This window comes from Pelodiscus sinensis, chromosome 17 (assembly GCF_049634645.1).
Source record: "Pelodiscus sinensis isolate JC-2024 chromosome 17, ASM4963464v1, whole genome shotgun sequence".
NCBI classification, from domain to species: domain Eukaryota; kingdom Metazoa; phylum Chordata; order Testudines; family Trionychidae; genus Pelodiscus; species Pelodiscus sinensis.
Genome location: NC_134727.1, coordinates 19302716 through 19318768, shown reverse-complemented (window position 1 = coordinate 19318768; position 16053 = coordinate 19302716). Strand labels below are relative to the sequence as shown.

Genomic DNA, 16053 nt, shown 5'->3' with positions numbered 1-16053 from the left:
GACCTCCAGGACACTCCAAGCTGGTGCCCTCCAGTGCCCTTGGGAACTGAAGGCCATGGGAGCCGAAGTATTAGAATTGGTCGAAGTCATGTCCACATGAGCCATGGTGTGCTGCTCGCTCCGAGATGTTCTCGCTACACTGGCAACACGGGAAATGAAATTCAAATTTTCCTAGGGCTTTTTTTTGCTCACCTGGAGATCAGTAGAGTCACAAGTTTTGGCCAGAGTGGGGAACTGTCAGATGCTGCCCGGAGTGCAATTGCCTTGACTGTCGGCAACTTTGCATCTATACTACCATAAACTTGACCAAGCAAGGTTGGGAATAGTGTTACTCCTTGTGAAGTCAGGACTAACCAACATCAACTTCAGCAGCCCTTAATGTTAATGCGATAAACTTGGTACAGTGGATGCGTCATTTAGAAAATCGATCTCATGCAGATAAATTTGATCTAAATTCCTAGAGTAGACCAGGCCTAAGATATTTCTGTGCATCCCCATTACTGTGGTATCCAAGGGTATGTTTATGCAGCACTTTAAAGACTAACAAGTTGGTTTATTAGGTCATGAGCTTTCATGGGCCAGACCCACTTCCTCAGATCAAATTGTGGAAGAAAATTGCCATGACCATATATACCAAAGGGATACAATCAAAAAAAGTGAACACATTATAAAACTGACAGATCAGATTTTAGAACAGAGCAGAGGTGAGGAGGCATCTTGTTAGTCTTTAAAGTGCTGCATAGTCCTGTCTTTTGTTTCAGCAAGACCAGACTAACACGGCTACAGCTCTATTACTATTACACAGTGTGGGTCTCTGTCATTCTCACAAACACACACTGTCCTTCACTCACATCTTCCAACCCAACACACAGGGGCGGATATAGGGCAGGGTGAACGGGGTGGCCGCTCCGGGCTCCGCGCTTCAGAAAGCCCCGCGCATGCGCATGGCACCGCTGCACATGCGCATGGCGTCACTGCGCATGCACCGTGGCAAAGGGGGGGCCCCGTGGAATTATACTGCCCGGGGCCCCGCAAAACAGTCATCTGCCCCTGCCAACACATGTGAGGGGGAAGGTGTTGTTACTTCTGTTACTACTTGCAAAGTAGGTTATTTTTGGTTTTTGACTGGTCTGTGCATTTCATAATTTTCATTTCTTTCTTACGCTTACATTTAATTCTTTGAATGGTGAGTTTTAAAAACCTAACCTGTCATGTCTGGAGTAATTATCCCTGTGGTAATTGCTACTCCTGAAAGTGGTGGGTTTGTCCCTGCAGCCCCTGAGAAAGGCAGACCAGAGGGTCACCACATACTATCCTTGACTGCAGACACCACTCCTGCAGTTCCCATTGATCAATAATGGGGAACCGTGGCCAATAGAAGCTGAGGACTCAGTGCCTGTAGATGAGGGACAACACATGGTGCCATGGAGCCATTGCTGTACATGCCAACTGCTTTCAGGAGTGGTGCAGGGCCAGGGCAGAAGTAAGCCTGCCTTAACCCCACTGCTCCACCACCCAGAAGCCATCTCAGTTAAATAGTGCCCAGCCAGATTCTGCATCCTGAACCCTTGTCCCAACTCTGAACCTTCTCCCGCACCCAACCTCCTGCCCCAGACTTGAGTCCACGTGCACCCAAACTCCTTCCCAGAGCTTGCACCCTGAAACCCTTCCTTAACCCCAAACCCTTACTCTGGACTAAGCCCAAAGCTCCTCCCACACACCAAACCCGTTGGCCCAAGGCCAGAGCCCGCACCCCTACCCCAGCCGGGTGAAAGTGAGTGAGGATAGGAGAGGAAGAGGGATGGAGCGAGCAGGGTGAGGCCTTGGAGAAGGGGTGGAGCAGGGGCAGGGCCTCAAAGAAGAGGTGGGAAGGAAGTAGAGGAAGGATATTTGGGTTTGTGGTAGATCTTACATTGCACTTAAATTGAAAAAGTGATCTTGTGGTTAAAAAAGTTGGAGATCACTGTACTAAAGGATGCCATGTTGGAGTAAAAGGTCCCTTTCTAATTATGGCCATTGTTTCAAAAGCTGTTACTCAAAAACATTGCAGCCCAGGAACACGACTGCGTGTTATATACATCACTAAGGGTACGTAAAAGCCTCTTTTGAACAAGAGCGTCTAGACTGCAACCTCTTCTTTCGAAAAAGTGAGCCACTTTTTCGAAAGAGAGCACCCAGGTAGTCTGCATGCTCTGTTTCGAAAAAGCCCTGTTTTCGAAAATGCTGTTTCGAACACTTTCAAAAAAAGACGTTATTCCTCGTGAAATGAGGATTACCGCCATCGAAAGAAAAGCCGTGTTCTTTCGATTTAATTTCAAAAGAACATGGCTGTAGTCTAGACACAGATGAAGTTTTTTAGAAAAAAATGCTACTTTTTTTGAAAAAACTGTGCAGTCTAGACACAGTCTAAGTGCTAGGATTTGAAGTTGAGTTTACTCTTTCTGACTGGAAAACCATCATCATCCACTCTTACTTTAGCTGCAGCAGATAATGAGTGTCTCTGATATGACTAGTTTGCCTTTATTCACAGATGGCTCACACTACAATAATGCATGACCCAGATTTCTTTCTAATTTATATAAAACACTATAGCACTGATTAAATGTATGATCTTGAGGTGCGGTCTTATGGTCAGGGGCAGATAAAATTAAATACAGTGTTGACACTAGTTGATTTCAGAACTATGACAAAAAATAGCAAATTACTTTTCCCACCAAGCTTTGTGTGAGAACTTCCTATACGAACAGTCAATGTTTGTTCAATAGACCATAATAGTTTCAACACAATTTCAGCCAATCTGTGATATATCCATGGGTATGTCTAGACTAGATGGCTCCATCGATGGAGCCATGTAAACTAATTTACCTGACATAGTCAATGAAGCGCGGATTTAAATAATCCCTGCTTCATTAAAATAAAAATGGCCACCGCGCTGTGCCCACAATCAGCTGATCCAGTACAGTGCGGCAGTCTAGACATGGATCGGTCGACAAGGGAAGTCTTTGTGAAACGAGGTTTACAGGAGTGGTGCCGGATCAGCTGATAGTCAGCACAGTGCGGTGGCCATTTTTATTTTAATGAAGCGGGGATTATTTAAATCCCTGCTTCATTGACTATGTCGGGTAAACTAGTTTATATGGCTCCATCGACGAGCCATGTAGTCTAGACATACCCCATGAGAAGGAAGAAAATTAACTCATGCCTTCATTGTATCTTTAACTTTCAGTAAAGGAAATTTCATCCAAAATCAATATAATGACGTTACCGAAGTGCTGTCACTTGTCTCTTCCTCTGTTTGCAGGCATAGATTCAGAGCAATGACTGAAAGTTTTTACTGAGACTTACGTACTGACAGACTTGGCTACTTTAGTGAAAATATTTTTCATTATGGAACATATGGTAGGGTAAGATATCCCAAATGATCTTAAGGTGTGGACTCTGCAGGTATTACAAGCAAAAGTGCTGGTCTAATTCTGCTTCCTTGGAAATCAAAAGGCACTTTAATGACTTCAAAGGGACACAAGAAAGGCCATCTTGGAGCACTACTGAAAAATCTCACCCCTGTGTTATTTAATTGAATATTTAGCCAGATGGGGCAGGCAAGATGCATCCCTGGTCCTGTTGATCTTTCAGGGAGTAGAAAGGCTTTTCCTGTTCTTCATTTCATGACAGATTTACTTTAACAATCTGAAGTGGAATGTAACCATAGTGGTCAGATCACTGGTCAGTCAGGTAACATGTCTGGGACAGCTATTTCATCATCATGCAACAGAAGCAGAGGAAGCAGACATGCAGCTCCAGAACACACCTGCATGAGTATTACCTGATCCAGTTCCATCTTCAGATATCTCCTCCTAGTAGTAGAGTCCAGGGAGATAGTGGGGAGCTGAAAGTCTGTACATTTGAGGTTTTGCGATGCTCTCAGAATAGGGGCTTTTTTCCACTTACACGGAGATCAGCACTGTGGCGATTGATCTTCTGGGGTTTGCTTTAGAGGGTATAGTAAAGACTCGCTAAATCAACTGCTGATGGTGCCTATGGCGACTCCAGTACTCCACCAGATCGTGAGGAGTAAGGGAAGTTAAAGGCTGGGTTCCTCCCATCCATCTCTCACAGTGAAGATCCTGCAGCTACTCAAACTAAAATATGTCAAATCCAGCTACACTATTCACAAAGCTGGAGTTATGTACATTAGGTCAACTTTCATCCCTAGTATAGACCTGGCCTCAATCTTGGGTTTGCAACACTATTCTGGACTCTCCAATTTAAAAAAAAGAAGAAATATAGGTTCAATAGCCAACTTGGTATGGCATCCTTCACTATGTGCTAAGGATGAGAGAACCCCTATAAAAGCTCAGCTGAACCAAGCGGGCTCAGAACTGGTTTACTTTTTACAGTCAAAAGTAGATCTGATCCCGTTATTAGCTGTGGATAGTATAGGGTTTGCTGCAATCAGCCTTGCAATTTAGGAGACTTCTCCCCCTCCTGCCTCTCACTCTCCCTTTCTCTTCTCCTCCTCCTCCTGCTTCTCTCTCCCATCCGTCTCTCCCTGCTCTTCTTCCCCTTCCCCTTCCCTCCCACTGTGGCGCTCGGCTGAGTGCTGCCTGCTCAGCCAGGCTGCCGTGAGGGAGGGGAGTGGGGCAGTGACATACACAGCCAGGGGACGGGGCTGTGTACGTCACCACCCTGCCCCCCCTTCCCTTCCTGCCGCGGGGGAACCCAAATGGCCCCTTGTGCTGCTGGTTCTCCTGGCAGCCCGGCGAAGGGGCGCAGCTCTCAGTTGAGCGCCACAGTGGGAGGGGAAGGGGGGGCAGTGACGTACACGGCTCCGCCCCCTGGCCGTGTACGTCACCGCCCCACCCGCTTCCCCTCCCGCCGTGCCAGCTGGGCTGAGTGCTGTGCCCCTCAGCCAGGCCCCGGTGGGGGAGGGGAAAGGAGGGCGGTGACGTACATGGCCCCGCCCCCTGGCCATGTACGCCACCAGCCCCGCGCCTCTTCCCCTGCGGTGGCCCAGCTGAGCATGCAACACTCAGCCCAGCTGCCACGGCGGAAGGCGAAGGGGGGTGGGGCGCTGACATACATGGCTTGGGGTGTGACCGTGTACGTCAGCATTACGGACGCACAGACACTGGGCTACTATATATATGATTTTACTGAATCAGGGCCCCAAAACAGTCCCAGGCTGTATATACGCACACTGATGAAAAACTTCCCTCTGCCTAGAAGATTCCCTCTGATTAACAACTTCTCTTTGCCAGAGTAATGAGAACACAAACAGGCTTGACCGAGGAAAGAACCATTCATCCATTTTTAAAAGAAGCCTGGCAGACTGCAACTGTATATGCCACAAGGCTCAGAGCCCTCTGTGATGGGCACTGGCTTCTCACTAATATATGTTTGTCATCTAATTATTCAGTCATGAATAGGGCTTGCGGAGTGCTCTGTTTCCAGGTTGAGGAGTGAATCATTTCACATGAAGCTCACACATTGCCATATGTGTCTGATGATCGGGGGCACAAGGGGAGAGCAATAGTGCTGACAAATAATTGCAGTGTGCCAGTTTAACATTTGCAGCAAATCAGCAGCAGCGTTTGGTAGGGCTGCCGAAGGCCGGGAGCTGTCATGCCAGATAATGGCAGTAAATACCACTGGCTGATAATAGCATTGGGCTTCAGTGCACAGTGTTTAAAGTGTAAATACAGACATTTTAGAGAGGGCTTTTCATCTATTTTCCCTCCATCCAGCTGTTGACATTCACTTTACAGGGGTCTAGTGTAACATATCCAGCCTGTGACCTTTATGAGACAGTTGTATAATTCTCATGCCCATACTTCAGCAACAATCACTTCAGCCTGTGTCCTCAGTGAATTTCATATACTAGGCAACATAAGGCCTGGCCACATTTGGCTGAGATATCCCCAGGAAAATCCAGAAGGAGTTGATACCAGCGGTGGCTGCAGTGGAGTATATTTCAGTGGGCAGTGGCAGATGTAGAGATGCATTTGTTTTGTTTTGTTTTGTTTTGAAAATAGATGGAGGGGAAGTGTAAGAGAATGAGAAAGAGCCATGAGGGCTAAACCTGCTCCCACTGAAGCAAATGGCAAATCTTCCATGAACAAAGTGGAACAGCAATCCAACACCATGCTGTGCAGCCATCATTCCCATTGACTGCAAGAAAATTAATTTCAGAGATGAACTTGAGTCACGTTTTATGCTCAAAAATAGTTCCAGCAATGATGAATGAGGGACGTGATCTCAGTTAAGAGTGGTGTCTCAGGTGCAGCCACCTTGGAAGTTTTACTTGAGGTCTTAGTGCAATATAAAAATAAATAGCATGTGTGTAATTTTTTTACACATTTTTTTTTAAATAGTGTTAGCTTCTCTGTTCTTTGTGCAAACTCAGCACATGACTATGAAGCACTCTACAATTCCATAAACATGTCTGAAATTATGATTCAGAGAGTTGTCATATGCTAAGACATAAAGACATTGGAATCATACAATATTAGAATGGGTAGGGAGTTAGAGAGGTTATCAAGTCCAGGCCCCTGCCCTCACAGCAGGACCAAGCACCATTTAAATCATCCCTGATTAATGTCTATCCAACCTGCTCTTAAATATCTCCTGTGATGGAGATTCCACAACATCCCTAGATAATGTATTCCAGTGTGTAACCACCCTGACAGATAGGAAGTTTTTTCCTAACGTCCAACTTAAATCTCCCTTCCTGCAATGTAAGCTCACTGCTTCTTGTCCTAACAAAAACAGGACTATGTAGCACTTTAAAGACTAACAAGATAGTTTAATAGGTGATGAGCTTTCATGGGTCAGACCCACTTCCTCAGATCAAATAGTGGAAGAAAATTGGCATGACCATATATACCAAAGGATACAATAAAAAAAATGAACACATATGAAAAGGACAAATCAAATTTCAGAACAGAAGGGAGATGGGGGGGGGAGGTAAATGTCTGTGAGCTAATGATATTAGAGGTGATAATTATTAGCTCACAGACATTTACCCCTCCTCCCCATCCCCCTTCTGTTCTGAAATTTGATTTGTCCTTTTCATATGTGTTCATTTTTTTTTATTGTATCCTTTGGTATATATGGTCATGCCAATTTTCTTCCACTATTTGATCTGAGGAAGTGGGTCTGGCCCATGAAAGCTCATCAGCTACTAAACCATCTTGTTAGTCTTTAAAGTGCTACACAGTCCTGTTTTTTGTTTCTGCCAGACCAGACTAACACGGCTACATTTCTGTTACTTCTTCTTGTCCTGTCCTCAGAGGCCAAGGAGAACAATTTTTCTCCCTCGTCCTTGAAACACCGTTTTAGATACTTGAAAACTGCTATCATGCCCCCTCTCAGTCTTCTCTTTTCTAAACTAAACAAGCCCAGTTCTTTCAGTCTTCCCTCATAACTCATGTTTTCTAGACATTTAATCATTTTTGTTGCTCTTCTCTAGACCTTCTCCAATTTTTTCACATCTTTCTTTAAATATGGTGCCCAGAACTGTACATAATACTCCAGCTAAGGCCTAATCAGTGTAGAGTAGAGCAGAAGAATGACTTCTTGTGTCTTGCTCACAACACTGTCGTTAATGCTCCCAGAGTCATGTTTGGGTTTTCTGCAATAGTATCACACTGCTGGCTCATATTTATCCAGTGATCACTATGACCCCCTAAATCTCTTTCTGCAGCACTCCTTCCTAAACAGTCGCTGCCCATTCTGTATGTGTAAAACTGAGTGTTGCTTCCTAAGTGGAGTACTTTGCATTTGTCCTTATTAAACTTCATCCTGTTTACCTCAAACCATTTCTCCAGTTTGTCCAGAATAATTTTGAATTATGATCCTATTCTCCAAAGCAGTTGCAACCCCTCCCAGCTTGGCATCATCTGCAAATTTAATAAGTGTACTCTCTATGCCAATAACTAAAATGTTGAAGAAGATATTGAACAGAGCCAGTCACAAAACCGACCTCTGCGGAACCCCACTTGTTATGCCCATACAGTATGATTGTGAACCATTAGTAACTACACTCTGAGAACCGTTATCCAGCCAGTTATGCACCCACTATATAGGAGCCCCATCTAGGTTGTATTTCCCTAGTTTATTGATAAGTAGGTCATGCAAGACTATATGAATGTTCTTCTAAAGTCTAGGTATACCACGTCCACCACTTCTCCCTTATCCACAAGACTTGTTATCCTATCCAAGAAAGCTATCAGATTGGTTTGACATGAAATCCAGACTAGCAATTACCTATCACCTTATTATCTTCCAGATGAATTCCTTAATTATTTGTTCCCTTATCTTCCCTGGCACAGAAGTTAAAGTGACTGGTTTGTAGTTTACTAGGTTGTTCTTATTTCCCTTTTTATAGATGGGCACTATATTTGCCCTTTTCCAGTCTTCCAGATCAGGAAAATGTAAGTGAAGTAATGGTGTGAACTGAATCTGCACTGGAATAAATGAGATACATCAGCACAAGAATTTGTGTGCAGACTGCTGAGGAGCATAATGGGTTTCATCTCCTCCACCTGACATGTACACTATCATGGTATGGCAAGGAGCTAATAGCAGCACTGAGTGTAAAACACTCCAAAAATTACATTATCTAAAACAGGAAGACAATAGCATCATAGAAAACACATGGTTTGCGGAAACTAAAGGTAAGCAGCATGCCTCATAACACTTCTAGTAAAATTCCTGGACTGATGTCAGCACAGTGTGGTCTAATCCATAGTAAATTAGAATATTCCTAACACAACACACACTGCTAGATTGAAGTGTCCTCTGAGAGAGTGGGATGAATCAAAGTAAACATAAATTGGTCTGCTTTCTGTCCAGACAATGGAGAAAGAGGGAATGACTTTTAGTTACTAAAACAGTTTTTGTGGTCTTTTCCCAGAAGTAAAGGAGAATAATGTGGTCGGAGGCTGCAGTGTTGAGGAAGTTCAAACAAGCAATGTTCCAGATTTTCTATTTTAAAACAAATGTTAACTGTATGTAATTGTGTTTTTAGTGTTGTTCTGATCTTGTTTACACATTTGTTTTATGGGGATATCACTACTCAGTAATGCAATTAATTCCTGAAATAATAATGGCAGATATTTAGCTGATAATTGATGCATTTTATCTAATTAGCATATATTTTAATATCATATTCCCTTTACCATGATAGCTGAGAAATACAAAACATGGATATTTAACACTGTATCTGAAAGGCAAGTTAACCTTGCATTCCCCAGCAGCATTGCACTCCTGTTTGCATAGTCCTGGTAATTTAAATTATGCAATTTGTTTCAAAACTATGCAATTTGTTTCAAAACATTAACCAGTTCCTCAATTAATGTAAACTGATGTAGCTCAACTGAAGTAAATGCATCTACACTGATTTACTCCAGTTTAGATTCTAGCTAATTTAACTGAACTGAAAAATTACTCCACTTACTTAGCAAGCTAGCTTTCACTTTCTGCAAACATTTTCCAATATTCATCTAAAATTTAGTATTGCTGTGAACATCTTTGTCAGTCAAGTATTACCTAGAATATTCATGGAAAGCAAAAAACTCAAAAGGAATATCCAGTGAACTTGTTTAAAGATTAAAATGAATACACATTTTTTCTTCAGTATTTACCTATGTCTAGCATTAACCTTGAATCTCTGACATTTTGGATGTTCCAAAAAGAAACCACAAAGGACATCATTAAAACCTTTCCACACTTTCAATCAGCATCATTGCTTTCTCTTCTCCCAACAGGGTTCAGATCAGATCTCTGCCACAGATTCCTGTTTGAGCTTGGTCAAATCACTCTGTGGGTACCTCAGTTTCCCCATCTATGAAATGGGGATATTACTATCTGCTTTCTCCAAACATTTGCCTGACTTGTCCCCAATCCAGTAAGGACATACACACATGCTGAGATAGATGAAGAAAGACAGGTAAGTATGTTTTTAAAGGATTAGGATCTTAGATCATAAACTGTTTCGGGTAGGTGACAGTTTCATACTATTTACAATGCTCTGCTTAGTGAGACCCCAGTCAGGGTTTCTAGGCTCTGCTTTAATTATCATCCTAATCAATAATCATCATTTCAAACTGAAAATCAGTTTTTTTCCCCCACTGGGGAAATATGGGGGGGGGGGCGGGGATTGTTAATTGTTCATGATATTTATTAGTCCCTGTATGGTTCTCATTTACACACAGAATAGGAGGTAGTAGTAGGTGCAATAAAACTCCAGTGATCTGGGACCAAAATAATGATGGAAGTAGTCTGATACTGTTTTAACATTTCCTAATTCACACACCAGCAGCACCTTTTAATCATGTAGCTCTCTGTTAATGGAGGAAGCATCACACACAGACTTTGTGACAGGTGAAAGCTTTACAATAGTTGACATTGGACCTGGCAAGATATTCACAGACAATAATTAAGCCCTTGAAATATCTCAAGTTTTGTCAAGCTTATTGGTAGTTTTAAACATTTCCTTTTAAAAGAGAGAGCGAGAGAACAACAAAACACAGCAGCTTAATGAGAATTTTATTATCTTGCCCTTTACTTAACAGTAAGGAAATGCAGGGACTGTTCTGTATAAATAGCTTCCCATTTACTTAGATTTTAACTAATCAGTCTACAGATGCATTCACTAGTAATCTGATAAACACAATCTCCTTTAGCAACAATCAAAACCCAGCCCTCAGGTATAACTTTATTTGAAGATAAGATCCAAGTCATTTATTGTACCTTTTTAATTATGGAATGCAATTTAGTTAAAATTAGCCAGCTTATTAACCTTTAGGCATATTCAGAAATCACAGATCAGCTGCCAGCCCAATGCTCACTTCTACTAATTTCACACCCATGGTTGGTGTGGGCAGGTTGTTTTCTTTTTTCACAATAGCCCAAAGAAGGTCTGATAAGTATAACAACTGTATATCTACATAGAGTTTTTGCCATCCCTTATAAAGTATGGCTACATGGACTACAAACTTCAGGACAGAATTCACCCGAGCGGAAGGAGAGCCTCCATTAGTTGTATAAGTATTATGGTTTATAGCCTATTGGACCAGATCCTTGAAAGTGACAAACCCTAATATTTTATTTCAAGAAAGATGTGCAGAAATTGGACAGGGTCCAGAAAAGAGCAACAAAAATTATTAAAGGTCCAGAAAACATGACCCAGGAGGGAAGACTGAAAGAATTGGAGGAGGAGGGAGAAAAATTGTTCTCCTTGACCTCTGATGATTGGACAAGAAGCAATGGGCTTAAATAGCAGGAAGGGAGGGTTAGGTTGGACATTAGGAAAGACTTCCTAACTGTCAGGGTGATAAATCACTGGAATAAATTGCCTAGGAAGCTTGTGGAATCTCCATCATTGGAGATATTTAAGAACAAGTTAGATGAACATCTGTCAGGAATGATCTAGGTGGTGTTTGGTCCTGTTGTGAGGGCAGGGAACTGGACATGATGACCTTTTGAGGTCCTTTCCAGTTCTAGTATTCTATGATTGTATGATTCTGGTACATATGCTCAAGTCTGGCATTTTAGCCAACAGAAGACAATAGTACAAGCACTCTAGAATGCACAATACAAACAGATGGTCTAAAGTCCAGAAGTTCTAGAAGCCATCTGAGTGCCTGAATACATTTACAAGAGGTTATTTCTAAAGGTTAGGAATTAATTTGTCTCCAAAGGTTGGTGGAACTCCTTACGAAGTTTTAAAGCTTTTATCAATCATACTTTGTAAGCAAGAGGAGCAATATATGCTTTCTTATTAAGAATAAAACATGAGCTCTGGCCTCAGGTGCAGGCTGCTGTTCACTGGGTCAATGCAAGCTAGGGGCACTATAGAGGCAGAGAGCTTACAGGTGAGGAAAGCAGGCTCATTTTCAATCAGGAGCAACCACTCTAACTTATCTGGAAAATTCCTGATGTTTCCAAAGGGCATCCCCTATCCCAACCTCCTAAGTCAAAGAAAAGTTGCCTAGAGAAATAGAGAGATGTCCTTGGGGCAATGAGGACCCACCAATCATACTGGCTATTGGGGTCAATTAGGACTCCAGATTTCAGCTCTAGAGGCCTAGGAAGGAATAGCTTGGTCCTTGACTCCAGGATTCATTCTTTCTACAATCATCCTGAGTTCATTGAATTTTAAAGGCAAATTGGAAGATCTATTTATTTAAACAAGCTTTTGCTTAAGAGAGTGGACAAACGTGCCCTGAACTTCTTTTGTAGTCTATGGAGATGTCCCTCTGGTGATGGTAGGAAGGGAGAAAGGTCTGATTTCTATACAAAAATCAATTCTCAGTTTTAAAATTTATGAGAGAATTAGAGGTAAAACATTGATTCTCTTTAATGCATTCTGTCTATGCTGCCCTGGCAGGCTTCTGAAATAGCAAACTGAACTTTAAAACCCTGATCTGCTCACAATCTTAGACATTTTATGGTTTCTGCAGTGATGTCATTAGCCCACACATCAAAACAAATAAGCTTTTCTTCTTCAACACAAAGCCCCTTGGAAGCTCATCAGCACAGCTGGGTCCTGAAGACAACATCATCTCACATTATACATGGGGATATTCAGCTTACCCTTACCTGCATTTAAAAGCAATTTTCTCTTCCTTAAATAATCTACACCTGTTAATTAGAAGCTAGTAAAGAAGCTGAAATGGTGTGAAATTAGACGGAATGAATTATTCATGCTACATGCTATTGCAGTCCTTGTAGATGGCATTTTCTGTTTTGAGAAAAGAAGATAAATAATAAGGAGAAGATGAAATTTGATTCTATTTTTTCCCCACGGGAATAGGAGCAATGCTCTTTGGTGACAGGGTATCAGTGCAGAGGAATACTTAAAACGCCCAAAAGACTAGCCATTCATTTTACCCCAAATGTATTAATCTTCAAGTAAGCATGGAATCAGGAAAATTAGAGGAAAAGACATGTTTCAGATCATTTAGCCCACATTCCTTAACAAGGTTGTCCCCTACAATATAGTTCCCAACAGTTCTCCCAGTCCATAAAATGTCTTTTTCCCTGAAAGACTATTATTAATAGATTTCACTATTAGAAATAGTTTCTTAAGGAGTCTAATATTTTTTTCTTTACTTAATGCTATGCCATTTCATTGGATCACACTAAACAGATCTTGTTGGTGCTTGTTTAAACCTTTCAAATACTTGCAGACACTCTCATTTACTTAGCCAGTCACTTAGCCAATATATAACATTTAGTTCTTTTAATCTCTGTTTATTAATCAACCCCGCCAGTCCTTTCATTCATTTTCTTTCCCTTCTCTGAAATCTTTCCAGGAATTTAGATACCTACTACAATTGAATGCTATTGGTTTCAACCCAGCAAAGTGGAGTGACACTGTGGGACATGCTGGCATACAGGTATCCAGAAATTGTATCCTATATCCCAGTGTTTCTTAAACTTTTTAAGATGGAGGAACGCCAAACAATAATTTGTTTATGAGGAACACCAAGGATTTTTTGTTGAGAGAAAAAAAAAGAGGCCGGGGGAAAATTATTTAAAAAAATAGTTGCCTGCTCCTTTAAGGGTGGCCATTTTGAACTCTGTTCTTTGCAGCACATTGGCACACCTTCAACTGCCTTGCAGCACACCGGTGTGCCACGGAACACAGTTTAAGAAACACTGCTCTATCCTATCCCATAGTCAGGGCTGTCCCTAGGCATACTTGAAATACTGCAGCTGCTTAGAATCCCTGAAAATTTGGGGCACCAATTTTCTGGGTGCCCTGACATAGCCATGTATGCGTGTATGCCTGAGATGAGAACTGACCAGGTTCCTCTCCAGCCTCTCCCTGTGCCTGGCACAGAGCTTCTCCTTTCCTCCTCTTGTCCAGCAGCAGCCAGCTAGTTAGAGATCCCTGCTGCCAGATTGGGGGAAAAAAAGGAGCCCCCAGCCTTTGAGTCCCAGTAGCTGTGGGGGGGGAGGGGAGGTGAATGGAAGAAGCATGGGGGAAGGGGAGGGAAGCCCCAAGCCGCAGGTCCATAGCAGAAGTTGCATGTGGGTGGGGAGGGAGGGAAGCCCTAGGCTCCTGGCAGAGAGAAGCACCAGGCCCCGACTGCCTCAGGCTGGGGTCTCACCTAGAGTTGCCAGCTCTCACGGAGTAGATGCCATTTGCTGCAGTGGCATCCAGCCTGTCCAGTCTGGGAGAGTTGGCAACCTAGCTACAGCAGCATAGGAAGTGGCAACAGAGCCCAGGCCAGCAGCAGGACTCCAAGCAGCAGTGCAACCTCCAGGGTGGGTATCCTGGATCCTGGGTGTAACAGGACCCTGTATGGGGCTGAAGCCAGCAGGACCCTGAAGGAGCCTCCCAGAGCTTGGACCCATGGCTGGCAGTCCTGGCCCCTGGCTGTGGGGAAGTCAAGTGGAAAAACTGGGCATACTGCAGCATCCCTGAACCTGGACTTCCTGCGCCTATGGCCAGAAGCTGCAGGGGGAGCCCTCAGTTCCATAGGCCCCATAATTTGTAAGGACTGTCCTGCCCATTCTGAGGCTACGTCTACATTGCAGGGTTTTTGTGCAAGAAGTCTTTTGCGAAAGAGTTCTTGCACAAAAACGTCTTGTGCAAAAGCGCGTCCACACCTCAAAGCGCATCACTTTTGTGATGCGCTTTTGTGCAAGAGAGCGTCCACACTACATGGATGCTCTTGCGCAAGAAAGCTCTAATGGCCACATCAGAGCACCTGTGCTTTTTTGGATAGGCTTTTTTTGTGCAAGAAACCCTTGAGGGGAGTCCACACATGCCTTTTTGTGCAAGAACTGTAGCACAAAAAGGAGCTATGCCTCACAGAAGGAGGTTTACTTACGCAGCAAAAAGCCTTCTGTTCTGTTGACTGACTGTAGATTTTCTTGCAGAAAAACGCACTTGAGGTTTCGACACTCCACGGGTTTTTGTGCAAAATAACTTTGTAGTGTAGACGTAGCCTGAGGTTAGTGGTGACTAACAGCCGTCTAGAGCTGCAGACTCTGAATAATGTGTAAAGAGTTTACCTTTTTCTAGCAAACCTCTCCAGCCCATGCAAGAAGCAGAACTGAGGGGCTTTAACGAATGCCACATCCAATTCTCCCTGGGGAACCAAGGAAGGCTTTATACCTTTCGTGGTATAAATAGATGTCCACTAGGCAATGGATTGAGAACCACCAACTCATATTACATAACAGCCGGAGAATGAGAACGTTTTATCACTTGCAACCTGGGGTTGAATAAGAAATAGGAAAATAGATAAAGAGCAGGAGCTAGAAATAATAGCTTGAAAGTTTCAGGCTTAGAGCAACTCCATTAATGCTACATAAATAAGATTTAGATAGAAAGATAATTAGCAAAACATAATTAAACTATCCCAACAGGAACCAGCCTCATGAATCCCAGCTGAAAAACACTGCTCCTACCTTATTAAGAACAATTTCAATGTCATTTAAACTATTCAGCTAAAAATAATAAATACATAAATAAAAGCTTCTTAGTCTGCTTATTTAAAATATATTTTCTGCATTCAATAAGAAAGTCAATATAGAAAAAGAATAAATTATGGGATAGAGGCATGCACATGGAGCTAAGAGCTAAGAATCCTGTATTCCAATACTAACTCTGGTTCATCATGTAGGTTTTTGTATCGTGTTCAGTGGTACCTGAATACACTACAGATTTCTGAACTTGAACACAAGGAAATATTTCCCACATGAGCTAGGGACTTATTTATATTACAGCATATCCTAGAGATCCCTACTGAGACTGGCTACAAACACATGATGAGAGAGATCTGCTGTTCCGAATAGCTTACTGTATAAATAAATGAAATGCACAAAAGGGCAGGAGGGGAAATATAAGCCCAAAAGGATGAAGTGACTTGTCCAAAGTGACACACAAAATCAGTGGCAGAGCCAGGAAAAGAACCCAGATTCCCTTATTCCCAATACAATGCCATATTTACAAAAACACAAAATTAGTTTTAGATAGATAGATAGGCTTATATATGTATGTAGTTGGCTAGAAATATGTATGTTTCAAGACCC

At 42.6% G+C, this 16053-nt stretch overlaps 1 long non-coding RNA gene across 1 annotated transcript; it reads left to right on the top strand.

Moving 5' to 3' along the window:
* The first annotated feature begins 11628 nt into the window (after nt 1-11628).
* On the top strand, nt 11629-15494 carry LOC142818665 (uncharacterized). Its single transcript, XR_012896247.1, has 3 exons — nt 11629-11702; nt 13320-13403; nt 15388-15494. It is a non-coding gene; the product is annotated as an uncharacterized LOC142818665 (long non-coding RNA).
* Nucleotides 15495-16053: the final 559 nt, after the last annotated feature.